At 55.1% G+C, this 17,706-nt stretch overlaps 1 long non-coding RNA gene across 1 annotated transcript; it reads right to left on the bottom strand.

The window, feature by feature from the left end:
* Positions 1-4,544: 4,544 nt before the first annotated feature.
* LOC133093106 (uncharacterized) lies at positions 4,545-16,262 on the bottom strand. Its single transcript, XR_009701225.1, has 3 exons — positions 16,189-16,262; positions 5,576-5,614; positions 4,545-4,607 (listed from the first exon to the last, which is right to left on the bottom strand). It is a non-coding gene; the product is annotated as an uncharacterized LOC133093106 (long non-coding RNA).
* Between the last annotated feature and the right edge of the window lie 1,444 nt (positions 16,263-17,706).

Genomic DNA, 17,706 nt, shown 5'->3' with positions numbered 1-17,706 from the left:
TCTTTTTTCTTTCCCTCCTCATGTATTAGGTTTCCGTGGCTGCAATAACAAAGTACATCATCATTTGTCACCATCATCCCAGAGCTGAGGTGATAAGTGCCTGGATTCAGGTTGTAGCAGCAAAACTGGGCAAAAAGGGACAAATTTGAGAGATAGTATGACAGAATAATGTACAGACTTAGAGAGGAAATAAATGCTGAGGAGGAAAAAGAAAAGGGGAGTTGGAGATGGCCATGTGGTACCCAGATTAGGTGACTGGGGAAAAGAGAGAAGATTCAGGGGCGGCATCCACAGAGGCTGGAGGCCTGGGAAAGTGGGGCGGGGCAGAGCGGGGCGTGGGATGTGAACGTGGGCAGGAGAGGCTGGAGCCACAAGGGTGACCGAGGGACTGTTGATGGGGAAGAGCAGAGGGTCAGGAACGGAGACTCTGTGCTCAAGATTAGGCCGAGGATTTGAGTCAGAGAAAGATTCAGAGGAGGAGAAAAGCAGGAAACGGGAAACCAGAAGAGGAGACCTGGAGTTTTGTTCTTTTGTTGTTTTGGGGTCGATGTTGATTTGTTGTTGTTTTTAGGATAAAGAAGGCCTTCACCTGAGTCAACCAAAGTGATCAGCCCCTCATTTTTCTAACAGAGGAAAGAGGGGGCCCCCTCTGGGGGAAAGTAATCTTTACTCCAGTGTCTGCAGTTCTTTTAAATACAATGTGCAGAAGACAATCAGAAATTATGTGACACGAAAAGAAGGAGAAAAATGTGACCCTCCATCAAGAGAAATTTGGAGATAGAAACTGAGTCGTACACAGCTCAGATGTGAAAGTTATTGAACAAGGACTTTAAAATAGCTATTAATATTAAATTATTATTGTTAAAGAATTTGGAGGAACATATAAAATAAATTAAGAGATGGAGAATTTCAACAGAGAAGTGGAAACTGAAAGAGAACCACTGGGCATCCTACAACTGAGAGCTCAGGGTATGAACTGAGGGATTTGTTGCATGGGCTACACAGCAGGCTGCACACAGCAGAATAAAGGAGAGTAAGACAAAGAAAAGCCCAGACCGGGGCTTAAGCAAGAAAGATGAATGAACACAGGGCCATCACATCATCTATGTGTTCGATTTATGTGAATTCAAACAATATATTTTGGGCAAACACAGGTCAATAGAAATTATCCGAAGTGAAACAGAGAGAGAAAAGAAATGAGGGGAAAAAGAACAGACTTTTAGAGACATGTGACATAATAACAAATAGTCTATCACACAGACATGTAATTGAAGTCCCAGAAGGAGAAGAGAGTGAGGCTGGGACATAATAAATATTTGAAGAGAATTTTTCAAAATTGATAAAAGATATCACCCCAAAGACTTAAGAAGCCTAGATAATCCCAAGGAGGATAAAGACAAAGAAAACCACACCCAGACACATCCAAGTGAAGCTGCTAAAAACTAAAGATACAGAGAAAACCCTGGAAGCAGCTAGAGAAAAATGACACATCGCCTCAGAGGAATCACAATTAGGAACGAGGGAACCCAGGGACAATCAATCCAACATCAAAGTACTGATGGAGGGAGCTTCTAACCTAGGATTCCACACCCAGTGACAACACCCTTCCAAAATGAACGCAAAACAAAGATATTTTCAGACAAACAAAACTGAAAGAATTTATCACCAGTAGCCCCACACAACAAAAACAGGACCAAAGGAAGTTCTTCAGGCTGAAGGAAAGTGTTCCCAGATGTGAACACAGACCTTCAGAAAAGAAGAGAGGGCACCAGAAAAGTCCAGAAAGTAGGAGGAAAGGATGAAACAGGAAGTGGGACAAATGGAAAAACAATAGCAGACGAAGACTTGAACCCAACTATAACAAGTCATTACATTACATGTAAATGGACTAAACATTCCACTGAAAAGACAGAGCTCATCAGACTGGATAAGAAAATCACGACTCCACCATAAGCTGTTACCAAGGGACACAGTTTAACTATCAGGACATGAATAGATGGAAATTTTTTAAAAAGGGAGAGATAAACCATGCAAACTCTAGCCATAAGAAAGCTGATAATACAAGACAAAGTGGACACGCCTCCTCCTCCTCTCCCAGGCCTGCTGGGGGCTTTCTGGTGCTGGGCTCTGCTCTCTCCGAGTGGACAGCCTTGCTGGGGAAACTGCAGGCTAGGGGCCGGCTCTTCAGGACAAACGGCGGCCTGATGCCCCGACAGCTGGCCCCTGGCCGCACGTGCAGGCTGCCTTCCATCCGGGTGAGCGGTGTTCTCTGGACAACCCTGAGCCGGGTCAGCCACGCAGAAAGCTGGGATGTGTGTGTGTGTGGGGGGGGGGTGGTTCCCTGGGGACCCCACAGGCTCAGTCCGCCGCCTCGGGCACCAGGGTGCCTGCTTGTTGCTGTGTCCTCGTGGAGACCACCTGCCTGCCTGCGTGCTTCCTTTCCGTCTGCCACCTGGGCCGTCCCAGGACTCAGGGTTGGGGAGAACATGCAGGTGCGATGGGGAGAAAGTGACGCCTGTGCTCTGCACACCTGGGATCAGATCCGTTCGTGGACCAGCTTCCAAACACAGTGTTCGTACTGACACTCAGAACGTGACTCAGGGAGACATGGGCACCAGAAAACAGGGCAGAGGCGTGTTCTTCATCTCCGACAGGCAGGGAGGGAGCTTCAAAAGCAGACGGGGCTGTCCTGATTCTAGAGGAGTCCAGACCCTTGGCAGGGCCAGGTGGGATGAGGCGCCGCTGTGGCCGTGCTGGGGCCCCTGACCCTCTTCGGGGAGGACTCACCCCAGCCCTCAGGCTTTTCCTGCCTCAGAAGCCCCCAGCCATCACTGCCCCGGGCAGCGGCCAGCAGGGGACAAGCAGGCTTGTCGTGGCTGCTCTGTGTCCCTCTGGGCTGCCCTCCTGTCCTCTAGGTCAGGCCCCTGAAGTATACTGTTTACAGGCGCTGACACAGGGCTCCAGTGGGGAACAAACCCTCGGGGGTTCAGTCTCTGCGGGAGACGGCCCTATGCAGATGACCAAGGGGACCCAGGCTCTCGTTGGTCCCAGTCTTGCTCTCAGAGCCCACCTCAGCCCTGTGTGTCCCATCACCCAAGGATGGAAACCAGACCCCGGGACAGGCCTTAAGGGGAGGTGCTAAAAACTCACTAATCAAGATGGGTACTATTCCAGGGCAATACTTTTTTTTAAACTGAAGCATAGCTGATTTACAATGCTGTGTTAATTTCTGCTGCACGGCAAAGTGATTCAGTTATACGTACATATATATACACCTTATTTTTTTAATATATATTCTTTACCATTACGGTTTATCATAAGATACTGTGCTCTACAGTAGGACCTTGTTGTTTATCCATCCTATATATACTAGTTTGCATCTGCTGGCCCCAAACTCCCACTCCATCCCTCCCCCAACCCCCTCCCCCTTAGCAACCACAAGTCTGTTCTCTATGCCTGTGAGTCTGTTTCTGTTCCGTAGATAGGTTCATTTGTGTCATATTTCAGATTCCACATATAAGTGGTACCATATGGTATTTGTCTTTCTCCTTCTGACTTACTTCACTTAGTATGATAATCTCTAGTTGCATCCATGTTGCTGCAAATGGCATTATTCCATTCTTTTTTATGGCTGAGTAATAGTCCATTGTATATATGTACCACATCTTCTTTATCCATTCCTCTGTCGATGGACATTTAGGTTTTTTCCATGTCTTGGCTATTGTGAATAGTGCTGGTATGAACATTGGGGTGCATGTATCTTTTCGAATTATAGTTTTGTCTGGGTGTATGCCCAGGAGTGAGATTGCTGGATCATATGGTGACTTTATTTTTAGTTTTCTGAGGAACCTCCCTACAGTTTTCCATAGTGGCTGCACCAACTTACATTCCCCCCAACAGCGTAGGAGGGTTTAGGACAACACTTTTAAAAATCAAAATGTTCATGATGAACAAAACATTCAAGCTTTTAAACAAAGGCAGGCTCCAGCCCTGGCCCAGGTCGCCGGGGCCCCCGGCTGGTGCTGCCCCGGATTCCACGGGGACCAGCCCAGGTGTGTGAGCTGGCAGTTCAGGGCTCTGACACTGGGACGGGGAATCCCTGCCAGGAAGAGACTTGGCTTCCTGGGCTTCCTGCGGAGGGAAAACACTATTCCAGAGATGCAGCGAGGAAATCCCTGCTCCCGGGGAATTTCCCAGAGTGTGGGCGGGTGAATCCAACCTCCACACAATGGGAAGGCGGCCAGGGCGTCCCTGGAGCCCTCAGACCTCTCTCTCCAGGGGCTCCTGGATCCCCGAGACCATGTTTCCCACACACAGAGGAGAGGCTGAGTGGGTGACTATTGAACTGAGCAGGGTTTTCTAACACGCTGCCCTGCGATAATTATTTATGGAGGTTGACCACTAGTAATGAGAACATAAAAAGCATTGGCATCTGAATGCATTTTATTAAAAGTTCTTACCGGTTGCCGATGCTACTGAGGATAAATCTGAGGGAAAAGTGAAAGTTGCTTCCAGATTTCTCCAACTGGGAAAGGCCTGGGAAAGTCCTTTCTGATGGCCATTGGCTGTGTCTTTATGGCGGCTGCGGGTGGGATCCAGGTGTGGGCCTGACAGGAAATAGATGTTACCATCAAATTGGGACATTTGAGGAGCGTTTAATAAAGGGACAACTTGCAAAAGTGTAGACAAGCCTTAGGAAGCAAGACAGGGATGGGCAGTGTCCACCCCTAGACCTGGGGGAGGGGAGGAGCAGGGCTGACCTTGTGGGACTTTGCTGGCCACGGGTTCTGACTTGGGGGCCAGCAATGTGATAACAGTGAGAAGGGCCTCAGGGGCAGGGAGAGCCTGCCCACCCACTCTTCCACCAGTCAATCCTGCTGCCAAGTTCAGTGCTTCAGCCTGGGGCACCAGAGCAGGAAGAGCCAAGACCTGGAGGCCGAGAGGCTCCCCACAATTTCCCCAGAGCCCACACTCTCCCCTTGCTCTGGCCACACAGCCCCTATGGGCAGGAGTGGCCAGTCACTAAAGATTGTACCCACCCATACGCCACCAGGCATTGTGCGAGGGGCCGGGGGTACAGAGACACCTAAAATGCACAACCCTTCTGCCAGGAACGCATCCATTCTGCTGGGGGTGTGGACACTGCCCAGTCTCCTCCCCTCTGCCAGGCACAAACCTCTCTTTTCTATGGGGCTGACCCTACTGAATAGACAGACAGACACCTACCCCACCCTCTAGCCACAGTGGTTGGTTCTGGGATGCTCACGTGACCCAAGTCACATCATACGAACCCCCTCTGGGACTTATCTACAGAGTGATGGGAGAAAAATCAGCCTGTTCCCACCGGGGCTGCTAATTCAGTAGGAGGCAAATGTGGCATTGCCAAAGGCCACCTCCACTCCGTGGGGAGAGAGTTGACACCCAGAGTGAAGTCAGCCAAAAACAAGCAAAACCAAGACATGAAGAGAGAGGCAGAGCCTTGAGGCCATCATTTGGGGTCCCGGATCCAGCCATGCCTAAAGCGGCTCCCAGGTGATATAGTTAATGTAAGCTAATAAATCTCCTTTTTACTTACATTCATTTGAATTGGGATTCTGCACCAAGAGTGTTCTACCTAAAACAGAGAGACCAGGAACACCAGGTTAACATACTAGGCACTCAGGCAGGCATGTGCACAGGTACCGTGGAAACAAGGGAAGGGCAGGGCTGGATCTTGAAGGACACACGCAGCTACCCAGGCAAAGGCCTGTAGAGCATCCCAATGAGGGAGCTGCATGAAATCAGAGAGGATGGGGGCAGGGGCTACACACGATTCCAGATGTCCGTGAAGGGCCAGGTACAGGCAAGGAATGGCAGGTGTTGAGGCCGGGTGCCGCAGAGCAGTGAGGTGGGCAGTCTGTGGATGGCACCACCCCTTTCTATCCTGGATCAGTGAGGTGATTAAGTATACTCACAGCAACCAAACAAAATTTGCAAATAAATTGTTGGCCTGCATTTTCTTCCGGCAGCATGGCTGAATTCCTGGACCATAGCATCTCTTCCTAAAACCCCCGTGTTCCTCCCGTTCAATCCTGCCCAGCGGAAACGACAATTCCTCACCCAACCCCCCCAGTTTAACCACAAATGGATCTCTCCTCCCCTCTCCCTCCACCACTCTGTCTCCCCTCCACCACCTTGCATCAGGGGGCCCATTAAAGGTCTTTGGGCAGCACCCTCAGCCCCCAGGCTGGGAACGCTCGACCGCAGGCCCCCGTGGGCTTCACAGGTGTGACCCACACAGGTGCCCAGGCCCCTCACCTGCTGTTGCTGCCTTGATTGTCTCGGTCGTTTTGGACAACGGCTGCCTCGTTTTCCCTCTGTACTGGGCACCACAAGTAGTGTCGCCGGCTGACTCCCCCCTCCCCCGACCCTCCGCCCCCGCAGTGCCACCTTGCATCTCAAGCCAGACCTCGCCTAGGGAGCCCGAGCGTACGGAATGTGGGCTCCAGGCCTGAGCCACCACCCTGCCCTGGGTCCAGGGGCTGGTTCACACCCAGGGACACCCAGGGACAGCGGAAGGCCTTGCCTCAGAGCCCCGGGAAGGCTGAGAGGGGCTCCCGGCGCCCAGAGCCAGGCCAGGAGCTTGTCACGGCCCTTAGTTTAGGGTGGATGCAGTGACAGAGTGGGCCTTGCCTGGACAAGCCAGTTGGATGTTCTTGACCCAGGGTCACGAGCAGAGTACAGCCAGAGTGAGGAAGGACGCTTCTCAAGGGCTCTACTGCTTGCATGAGTCACCCCGAAAGCACTTGTCCCAGGTGCCTCCCTGCCAACCCCAATCCATCCCCACCTGGACTAGACCTCAGGTGAGAAGGCCGGGAGGGAGCTCCTGCAGGAGCTGTTCTGGAGGCTTCCAGACCTCCTGAGTGGGTTGGGTTGGGGCCTTCGCTGAGCCGGGGCCAAGGGGAAGGGGGGCACCTCCACCACAGCAGCCCCAGGGGGCTGAGACCACTCTTCCAGGTCCCAAGACAGGGACCCTGGGAGGGGCCTCCCAGCAGGGAGGGCCTCAGGGACCAACAGGCCACCGCCTCTGACATCCAGAAGGATCTTGTCCAAGGGAATTCAGTGCCAAGGCTGCTGGGTCTCTGCATTTGGCTCTGAGTCTACTCCCCAAAATAAGCAAAGAGATGTCACCTAAGTTTCAAAGTCAAGGATGAAATGCCCCCGAAGGGGACCCATGTTTACGCAATACTTAGAGTAACATGTGTGCAGAAAATCAGGCGAGCTCACACCCGGCAAGTGACTCAGCTCTGCGCCGAGGCCAAGGCCGGCTCCACAGGACAGGGAGGCGTGAGCGGGTGGCCAAAACCCCAGCTGCCGGGTCGAGGGGGAGATTCTCAGAGCCCCACACTGGACGGAGCTGGCCCTGCGCACACCGGCTGCCCTGCTTGCCGCCAGCGCCAGCCCAGGCCCTCCCACGAGGGCCTTCTTTGAGGCAGGTCTTTATAGTAATATTTGACAACAAACTAAGGCTCCAGGGAACCCAGTTTGCAGTAAACTTCCACTTCCTTCTGCCTGGTGCGCAGGGTTCCAGTGGACCAGGAAAGGGAAAACCCGCTTTGTGTTTTCTGGAGCAAAGGTGGTGCTGGCCTCAGCGGTCACGTGTGACACAGACCTTCGCCCGGCTCGGCCTGCAGCCCCTCCAAGAAACTTTGCACTCTTGTGACCATGTTGCATTTTCCCCGTGACAGCAGAGGTCTCAGACTCAGGCGCACACACCTGCGAGCACACGTGGACGCACGCACACACGCACACGTGCTCATGCACACGCACAGGCAGGCAGCTTTCTGTACACGGAGCCTTCCTTCGTCTCGGGCACGCGCAGCCCTGCCTGGCTGGTGGTTGGCACGGGTGACGTCAGCAGCTCGGGGTCTCACGAGCGGTCCTGACCATGGGGCGCGGTGGGGCGAGGGGGCAGGCGCCCTTGCTGAGGGCGGGACCCCTGGCCCAGCAGCAGAGGGTCTCTGAGGCGCTGAGGATTCTGGGCTGTGGTAGCCGGGCAGCCCCACGCCAGCCACGGGGCCAGAGGCACAGGGCCTGCTGACCATGGCCTCCCCGTGCCCTTTTCCCGGGGGCTCTGCTCCCTCGTCCTGCTCTGCAGGGTGGGCGCTGCTCCCCCTGGGTCCTTCTCCCCTGACAGTCACCTCTCCCTGCGGTCACCCCTCCCCTGAGGTCTCCTATCTCCAAGGTCACCTCTCCTGTGGTTACCTCTCCCCTGTGGTGACTTTTCCCCTTGAGGCCACCTCTCCCCGTGGTCACTTCTCCCCCTGTGGTGACTTCTCCCCCCGAGGCCACCTCTCCCCGTGGTCACTGCTCCCCCTGTGGTGACTTCTCCCCCCGAGGTCACCTCTCCTCCTGCAGTCATGCTGACCAACATGAGACGCCCTTCTCCTGCCAGGACCTCGCCCGCCCAGCCCGCAGGGTCAACAGCGCTGTCCCCGGACTCTCGGGCACCTGACCTGGAGTCACAGCGGCCAGTGCCAGCTGATGAGCCCGCCTCTGCCTGAGTCACTGAACCTCCCAAACCTCAGCTTCCTCCCCGGCAGCACGGGGTCCAAACATTTGCTTTCAAGCCTGTTTTGGTGACCAAGTCAGAACAAGTAGGAACACGGTTTCTGTGCCCGTGTGCGCCCAGGTCCGTGCACGTGAGAGCCAAGGTGTGCAAACGCACACATAACAGAGTGGCCCGCTGGGTTAAATCCTACACAGCCTCTGCCACCCTATCCTGTCCCCTGGCCTTCTCAGAAAAGGCGGTTGAGCGTGCGCCTCCCACTCAAGGTGAAGCGAGAGGATTCGGGGGGGCCAGGAGAAGTGGTGAGCCCCGGGGGCGCAGGCACAGCCCAGAGCCCTCCTTCCGCTTTCTGCAGCCGAACCCTGGGACCAGCTTCCTCATCTGGGCACCGGGGACACGAGTGGCCATGAGGGTGAGTGACCGTGAGTGGCAGCCGGCACAGCAGCCCTGCACGGGGTCCTGCACCCTGCTCACCGCGGGGCTGCAGAGCCCGCTGACCATACCCAGCACTGGGCTTGTCACCCGCAGGCGGGGACGCCGGCGCCATCCCTGAGGATCCCGGCTATGGTGGCCCTGCTTCGGCTCCTCCTCTGGCCTCAGTTTCCTGCCAGCTCCCCACAGGCCTTTCTGGGGGCATCTCCTGCTGTCCCCTGGCCTGTGGACACGGGTCCACGCCCCTGCCACCTCTGGAGAGGTGTCTCCAGCCGTCCTGAGCTCGGGGAAGACTCTCCTTACGGAGGGATCACTGTGTCCCTGAGAGCAGACAGGGCCCCTGAGGCACCAGGGCCACAATGCTGCGTCACACTTCTGTCACCTCTGCCCGAGTCCCACCCCGTGTGAACTGTGGGAGCAGGAGTGGGATGTAATCCTGGCCCCCCCCCCCCGGGCAGCATTGCTACCCTGCAGGCCTTCACTTGCTGCTCTGGAGGGGCCCTACCCCAAAGGGGGAGCCTGGAAGCCGCGGGCAGCGGAGGCGGGTGATCAGAGGGTGCTGCCCGACAGTTTCCGCGCGCCTCCGGGGTTCTGCCTGCAAGTGGGCAGGGGGCCCAGTGCTCCTCCCTGGGGGCCCCTGAGGTTCTAGAACCAAGACCAGCCCAGCGCCCGCTGCCCGCCTCGCCACCTTGTGACTTTCTGTCCTGCACTGGCTCGGCTGCCTGGGGCCGCCCACTTCCCTCTGTGCTTTCATTTCCCTTTTTCCCACCGGCCCCCGGCCCAGGACCGGCCCTCACCCAGGACAGCAGCAGATCCAGGCTTGGGGGGCGGGGCTCAGAGTGGGCCTGGGGCACCCAGGGGCAGCGGGGAGTTTGGGGACTCGGCGTCCTTCTTAAATTCATGGAGGGAGAGGCACCAGCTGCCCCAGAGGGGACAGGACTCAGGGCCGTCGTCGGGGCCCACAAGTCTGGCTGTAGGGAGCAGCCCTGGAGCAAGGCCAGGGAGACAGCAGGGCGCATGCCTCCCGCCCGCGGCATCCCTCCCTCAGCCTCCCCACCAGGAGGCCGCCCTGCTCTTGCCATCCCCAGGCCACCCCAACACGTCTGCTGGGGTCCCCACCGCCCTGCTCCCAGCCCGGGCAGACCAAGACGAGCACCCCCAGCAACCTGGGCCCCCGTGCCGAGAGGCGGGATGGGGCTCTGTGGCCAGGACAGGCGGGGCGCGTGCGGGGGGAGCCCCTCTGCAGCCCCCTGCTCACAAGCCCCACAGCAGCCCTGCTCTAGCCACTGGCCGCGGTGCTGGCCCCTTCCGCAGCTGTGGCGGGGCAGACCCTGTGCCGGGCTCTTCCATCTCCTGGGCCGGCCGGCACTCCCCACCCTACCCAGTGGCCCTCGCCCGGCCTGAGCCTGCCCTGGGTCTGCCCTGCTGGCGGCTCCCTCGGGCCCCGAGCCCTGGGCCCTGGAAGCAAGCCTGCCCCGAGTTCCCCTGCAAGCTCGGGGGAGCCATTTTCCTGATAAAACCGGGCCTCACAGGCAGCCGGCTCTGTTCACCCAGCAGCAACTCAGGGAGGGGACAGTGTCGTTCGGTCCAGGAGGAAGGGGCGCCCTGTGTCCCCTGCTCGGGTCCGGGCTTCGGACCCACGGCCCGGGCCCACTTGACCCCCTCCCACAGGAAAGCACGTGACAGAGCTGGGCTGGCATCTCACTCCCCCCTCCCCGAGATGCAGGCTGAGAGAAGCCGGCGCTCCCGGGAGGAGGGCAGGAGGTCGGCAGGGAAGGGGCGGCTGGGTTCTGTCCCCTCTGTTTTCGCGTCCGCCTTTGCCCGCCCCAGTAGGACAGCGTGTCCATCTACAGACGCCCCTGCTCATGACACAGTGTGTGTGTCAAGCAGAGACACCAGTGTTTGGTAGGAGGAGGGGCCATTTCCTTGGGAAAATGCTTCTCCACCACATGCCTCTCGGCCCCCGCAGCTCTGGGCAGGGTGGCCGTGATGGGCAGCGCGTCCCCGACCTCCGGCCGGCCCCCGAACCTCCCTGCACCTCTGCGGCAGGGCTGGGAGCCGCGGGCTCTTTGAATTCCCGGTGGCCGACGGCACGCCGTACCCATGAGAGGTGATAATCACCGCCTGACTCAGACAGGCGAAGACTATCGGGCTGTCATGCCTATTTCAGGAAAATTAATTACACCCCATATGGAGAGGAAACTCACCCATTAAATGTCTTCAATGCACCGGCCCGGAATCCACCGCACAGCCTGCCCGCAGCTCTGGGCGCGGACAGGGTAGACAGAGCCGCCGGGGGCCCCAGGCGTGGGGCAGGGGTTCCAGCGTGGTGGCCAGCAGGGCTCCAGACCCTTCCAGCTGGGCCCTTACCCCATCACCCATCTACCACTGATATGGAGAGCTTCGACCGTTGCCCAGAGAGTCCCCCTGGGAATCTGAGTCTTTGGGCCGGCTCACTGCTGGGGGGCCATGGGCGGGACAGGCTCAAGAACCCGGCTGGCCCCATGTGCCCGGGGGGGCTCCTCACCCCCGAGGCTGAGGGTGACCCACGCACAGGGGAGGTGGCCCCTGTGCCCCTTTGGACAGCCCCCCATCCCCCTCTTTTTCCCACTTGTTCTTCAGGGTCTTCTGATTGTCCAGTGAGAGGAGATGGACAGCAGGACCCTCCGAGGACCAGGCTGGGAGCCAGGCTCAGCTGGCCCCGGGCTCCACCACCAGCCCCACGCCTAAGGTCCCGCCTTCCCCACCCACAGGAGTTGATAGTCGGCAGTGCCTGCGAAGGTCAGGGAGAAGCTCCACGGTGATAAACAGCTGCAGCTTGCATCACCTGGAGTCCCTGTGCCGCATCGTCCGTGCCTGCCCTCCCTGCTCCTCGGGCAGCCAGGGCACAGGGAAGAAGGGGCCGGAGGGCTACAGCCCAGCTTAGCCGGGGAGTCGGCGCCTCTACCCACTGCAGGCCTGCGTGCGCAGGTCAAGTCCAACAGGTGGAACCGTGCTTGGAGCTCGTGCAAAGACAGACCCACTGGTCCCAGCTGAGTCTTTATCTCCGCATCCAGCAGTGAAGCCTCGTGTTCGCAAGTGGTGTCTGAACTTTTGTCGCTATTGTTGCTGTTACCATAAGAAGAAATCTTATAAGAACAGTGTTGTACAAAACATGATAAAAGTGGTGGCGTGGCTGTGTGTCCACAGTCTGACCAACGGGAGGCGGACCAAGGGAACATGTGCCGCACCCCTCCCCATGTGGAGACAGGTGGTGTGATTAAAATGCAGTCGCGGGGCTTCGCTGCTGGCGCAGTGGTTCAGAATCCGCCTGCCAATGCAGGGGGCACGGGTTTGAGCCCTAGTCCGGGAAGATCCCACATGCTGCGGAGCAACTAAGCCCATGCGCCACAACTACTGAGCCTGCGCTCTAGAGCCCGCGAGCCACAACTACTGAAGCCCGTGTGCCTAGAGCCCGTGCTCCACAAAGAGAAGCCACTGCAATGAGAAGCCCGCGCACTGCAGTGAAGAGTAGCCTCCACTTGCCGCAACTACAGAAAGCCCACACACAGCAACGAAGACCCAACGCAGCCAAAAATAAATTAATTAATTAAATAAATTTTAAAAAAATACATATATATATATATAAATGCAGTCGATGCAGAAGACATCTGAAGAGGTCATGACAAGGAGCGAAGAAGAGAGGAGACAGACTGGAGTGAACAGTGGGTGGCAGGCAGACACACCCGAGTCACTAGTTACAGTAAATGTTAAATGAGCCAAACACAATGATTAAAAAGCAGATACACTCAGGCTAGATAAAAATCCAGGACCCAACTACATGCTGTCTACAGGAAACCCACTTTAAAAGTGGGCTAAAAGTATAAAAATGGTAAAAGATGTACCATGCAACCACAAACCCAAGAAAGCTAGAATCCCCATATGGAAGTAGACCTCAGGACAAGGAAGATTAACAAGATAATGAGGGACAGCTCATAATGATAAAAGGGTCAATTCATCAAGACACAACAATCCTGAAAATGCAGGTACCGGGTAGAGAGAGCTTCACAACACATTATTGTAAGACTGAAAGAACAGAAGAAAGAGACAAATCCACACTATAATCCACGTGACCTCAACACTCCTCTCTTAGCGTGAATAGAAAAGAAGACAGAAAATCAGTAGAATGGAGAATTCAACAGCAGCATTGCCCACCTTGACCCAACTGACGTTTATAATACACTCCACCCAACAAGGGCAGGACTCACCTGGAACATTCACCAAGATAAACCGTTCTCTGGGCCACAAAACAAGTCTTGATGAAATGGAAGGCATTGCTGCAGAGCCTACAGACAATAAAAGGATACTAACTTAACGGAACTTAAAGAAAGAGAAATAAAACCAACAACTCATTTGAAATGGACAAAGCCTTGAAAGACATAAACTCCCAAAGCTCACTCAAAGATGAAACAGAAAACCTGACTAGTTCTAAACCTATAAATGAAATTGAACTTGTAATTTAAAACTTGCCCACAAAGCAACTCCAGCCCCAAATGCCTTCACCGATGAATTCCAGCAAACATTTAAGGAAGACATAATGCCAATTCTACACAAATAAATAGATTTGATACAATTTATAGAAATTGACAAGCTAATTCTAAAATTTATACGGAAATGCAAAGGACCTAGAAAAGCAAAAGTAATTTAGAGAAAGAAGAACAAAATTAGAAGACTTAACATTACCTAATTTTATCAAGACTCAAGCTATAATAATAAAAATAATCAAGGCAGCATGGTATTGCCATCAGATATACATGTAGATCAATGGAACAGAGTCCAGAAGTAGGTCCTTAAATTTATGACAAATGTGACCAATTAATTCAATGGGGCAAAGGAGAGTCTTTTCAATAAATGGTGCTGGAAAAATTGGATATCCATAGAGAAAAAATACACTTCGACTGCCATCCGAAAACATAGGCAAAAATCATCTCAAAGTGGATTATAGATGTGGACAGAAAAGTTGAAAGTATAAAACCTCTAGAAGGGAGCAAGGGCATCTTCTTAACTTTGGGGTAGACAGAGCTTTCTTAGGACACAAAAAGCACTGACCATAAAAGATAAAATGATAAGTCAGACTTCATAAAAATTAAAACCTTCAACTCCACTCTTCAAATGAAAGGCAAGCCACAGATGGGAGAAATATTCTCTGTGTGAGTGTGTGTGTACATACATATACATATATGCATATATGTAGATACACATATATATGTGTATTTGTGTGTATATGTACATAGACACATATACATCTATACACACATGTGACAAAAACTTATATGCAGAATATATAAACAACTCCCACAACTTAATGAGAAGAATTCAAACAACCCATTTAAAAATTGGCAGACCTGAATAAACTTGAAAAATAGAACAGCCGATAAGCACATAAAGAGTTGTTAAACATCACCAGTCATCAGGAAAATGCAAAATAAAATCAGAATAGCTGACCTATTAGAATGGCTAAAGTTTTAAAGATTGACGCTACCAAGTGCTGACGAGGATGCAGAGCACCCATAAATTATGGGTGGGAATGTAAACTGGTGCAGTCACTTTGGGTGACAGTCTGACTGCTTCTTATAAAGCTAATAGCTATCATACGATACATACAGACATCGCTTCTACCTGTTACCCAAGAGAAACAAAACCTATCCCCACAAAGACTCACACACAAACACTCATCATTTGCAGCATCATTTGTAATAGCCCCAAACTGGGAACAACCCGAGTGTCCATCGACTGGTGAATGGATAAACACACTCTCCTCTGGCCCATCCATACCGTGGAACTCTACCTGGCAGTGAAAGAGCTGAACTAGTGATGCCCACAACACCTGGACGGGTCTGCAGGTAATTCTGCCAACTGAAAGCAGCCAAATGGAGAACACACACCGTATGACCCATTCGTGGGAAATTCTAGGAAGTGCAGAATAACCCACAGAGACGAGAGCTGGACCCAGGAGAGGGCCCGGGGGCTCTCCAGGTGATGAAAACGTGTGTACTGATTTTGGTGGCCGTCACACCGTCTGTGCCTTGCGGAAGCTCATTGATTACATGACAGGTGCGTTTCACTGTGTGTCAATCACAGCTGACTGGCTCTGGGGGCACCTTGTTTCTGGGGCTCTGCAGCCCCTGTGCTCCTCACCGTCTTCAAACCTCAATCCAGTGGCACCTGGAGCCCCGGGCTTTTCACATAACCCTTTGCTGCTGGAGGTGGGCACACTCGGTGAAGGAGGAAAGATACCTTCCCCTCCGATTGAACCCAAAACCCCCCAAACCTGCTGGGGAAGTGCAGCTGGCCTGGAGCTCGTGGGCCTCATCCCAGCACACGGTCTCTCAAGGACAACGGGGGTAGCGCTGTCCCCGGGGCCTCCTGAGTGATGTGTCTATTTTTTACAGAAATCACCTTCAAATAAATGAAATGATGATAATTAAAGAGTGAGTCAGACCGAGACCTAGGAGTTCCCCTGAGGGGAGGGATTGAACATGCTCACTCTTTCTCTCCCCACCCCTCCCCCATCCCACCTCTCTCCCTCCCCACCTCTCCCCCTTCCCACCCCTCCCCCTTCCCACCTCTCCCCCTCCCCCTCCACTGCCCTCCCAGCCTCACAGTAATCAGCTCAGATTCCAGGCCCCTCTGGTTTCCGCCCTCTCCTCTCACCATGGACAGTAGCCCACAGAGCCAGACCTGGAAAACCTCAGGTGGGCCCGCTAAGACATCTCCACCCTGGATACCCTCTTCAGGATGCCCTCTCAAGGTCAAAGTTCGTGCCACAGGCTGGCGGTGCCCCTCCCCCGCCTCCCGTGCACATCTGAAACTCCCTGCTGTTATTCTGGAAGGAAAACTAATAGGCCAACACTTTTCCTTCCACCCCCAAGCGAGCCAGTTCCTCTTAGGTCAGGTTCAGTCCCCGCCTCCGAGGGAGATGAGCCCCGGCTCCCCAGCCAGGAACTTCCCTCACTCTCCGACCGACCCCGCCGTCCCTGCTGTCCATGCCCCCTCCTCCCCCACAGAAGCCGCTCTCACTCTGAGGTGCCCAGAAAGGCTTCCTCCTAAAGCAGGGCAGGCTCTGGCACACACTGTCCCGTGGCCCAGCCGGGAGGGTGCCCCCAGCTCTGGGCAGCAAGAGTCACACCGACCACGGCAGCTGGCGCCTTCAGGGTGAGGCCTCCTACCTCTGCGGGAGGCTTCAGCATTTTCAACACCAGCGTGGGGATGAAAGGGGGCCAAGCCTGCGCCTCCCGGCCCCCTGGCCCTTCCTCCCTGATGGACACGTGCCCTCTGGCTGCGGCGACCCTGCAGGGACCCTGCGGGGCACTGCTGTGTTCCTGGGCGCTCCCGGTGTGCCTGGAGCTGTGCTAAGTGTTTCCCGGGGTGGTTAGTGGTCACACCCACCTAAGGGGCATCGTGAGGCGCGATGTCCTGAACACGAGAAAGCCGACCAGAGCGCTGCCCACACGCAGATGTGCAGTCGTGTGCTAAGGGACGTACCAGAGCCTGGCTCGGCCCCGCCGCACCCCACGCCCCACGCCCCACCGGGAACGCACCCATCCACAGCGTCAACTCCTCGCAAAACACCCGAGAAGGTGGGATCGTCCCAGGTGCAGAAATGCTGAGAGAGCAAGACGCGGTGGCGGGGCCTTGAGAAGACCCTTAACGCACCGTGAGCCTCGCCGAGTCCCACAGCCACTGGCCTCCTGTTCTGGGGGACGGGAAAGTATTCGTGAGCAGATCTGTAAGCCCAGGACAGAGTTCCGATATCCCGTGGGTCTACGTGGGGCTCCCTGCACCGGGCTCCAATCTCCAACCTGGGAATTCTAGGAAGTGTTACATAACGAGAACAATACCACCACCACCACCAATAATAATAATGGCACGCCGCACCATCCGTTCAGAGGAAGCAAGCCAGCTCGAGAACAGGGGCTCACTCAGCTGCCGGCTCTTTGCCGAGGGGCCGCGCGAGCCCGCCTGTGCCCGGGCCCGTGGGAGTGGGAGTCGGATGAGATATGAGGTCCCCACAAGGAGCTGAGCGTCTGGTTGGGAGCCAAGACACGGGCATGTCAAGTTATTAACACGGCACAAACACGAAAGCCAAATACGTCAAGAGGTCCAGACGCATTTTGCTTGAGTTCTTCCTGGTTTATAAGACTCTCCGTCCCAAACAGTAAACTGGATTTTCTGGATCTCCCTTTAGTCTTCTCGACAGCAAGCCACAGGGCCTGAGTTCAGTGGCCGAGCCGGCCCCCTCCTAGGTGGGGGGACAGAGGTGCCAGGGCGCAGAGCCAGCTCCGTAGGCCACGCCTCAGGGAGGCCCGAGCAGGGGAGTCCATTTGGCGTCGCTGAGCTCTCCTGGGGGCACGTCTGACCCGCCCTCCTGCCGGAAGCCAGCCTCACGGCTCAGTCAGTCACTGTGAACCTAGCTCCCCATCTAAGATGCTAAAACTCTTCTTCAGCAAGCCTCCAAACTGCTGAGACTCCCCAGAAAACAGGGAGCCTTTTGCTGGGGGGAATCCTTCCCACGGCCGTGAGGACCCCCGCCGCTCAGTCCCTGTGGGCTGTCGGAAGGGCTCGGCATTTAAGCAACATGCACCGTTATTCCCGGAATGTGTGGAAACAGACTCTGAGCTTCCGCGGGATTCCGCGTGGATCTAACCCTACGGCCGTCTCACTCGCTTGCTCGCTCCTGGCCCCCT

The sequence above is a fragment of the Eubalaena glacialis genome, chromosome 6, assembly GCF_028564815.1.
Source record: "Eubalaena glacialis isolate mEubGla1 chromosome 6, mEubGla1.1.hap2.+ XY, whole genome shotgun sequence".
Classification (NCBI taxonomy): Eukaryota; Metazoa; Chordata; class Mammalia; order Artiodactyla; family Balaenidae; genus Eubalaena; species Eubalaena glacialis.
The sequence above is the reverse complement of the archived record's forward strand: the minus strand, read 5'-3'. Positions and strand labels throughout refer to the sequence as shown.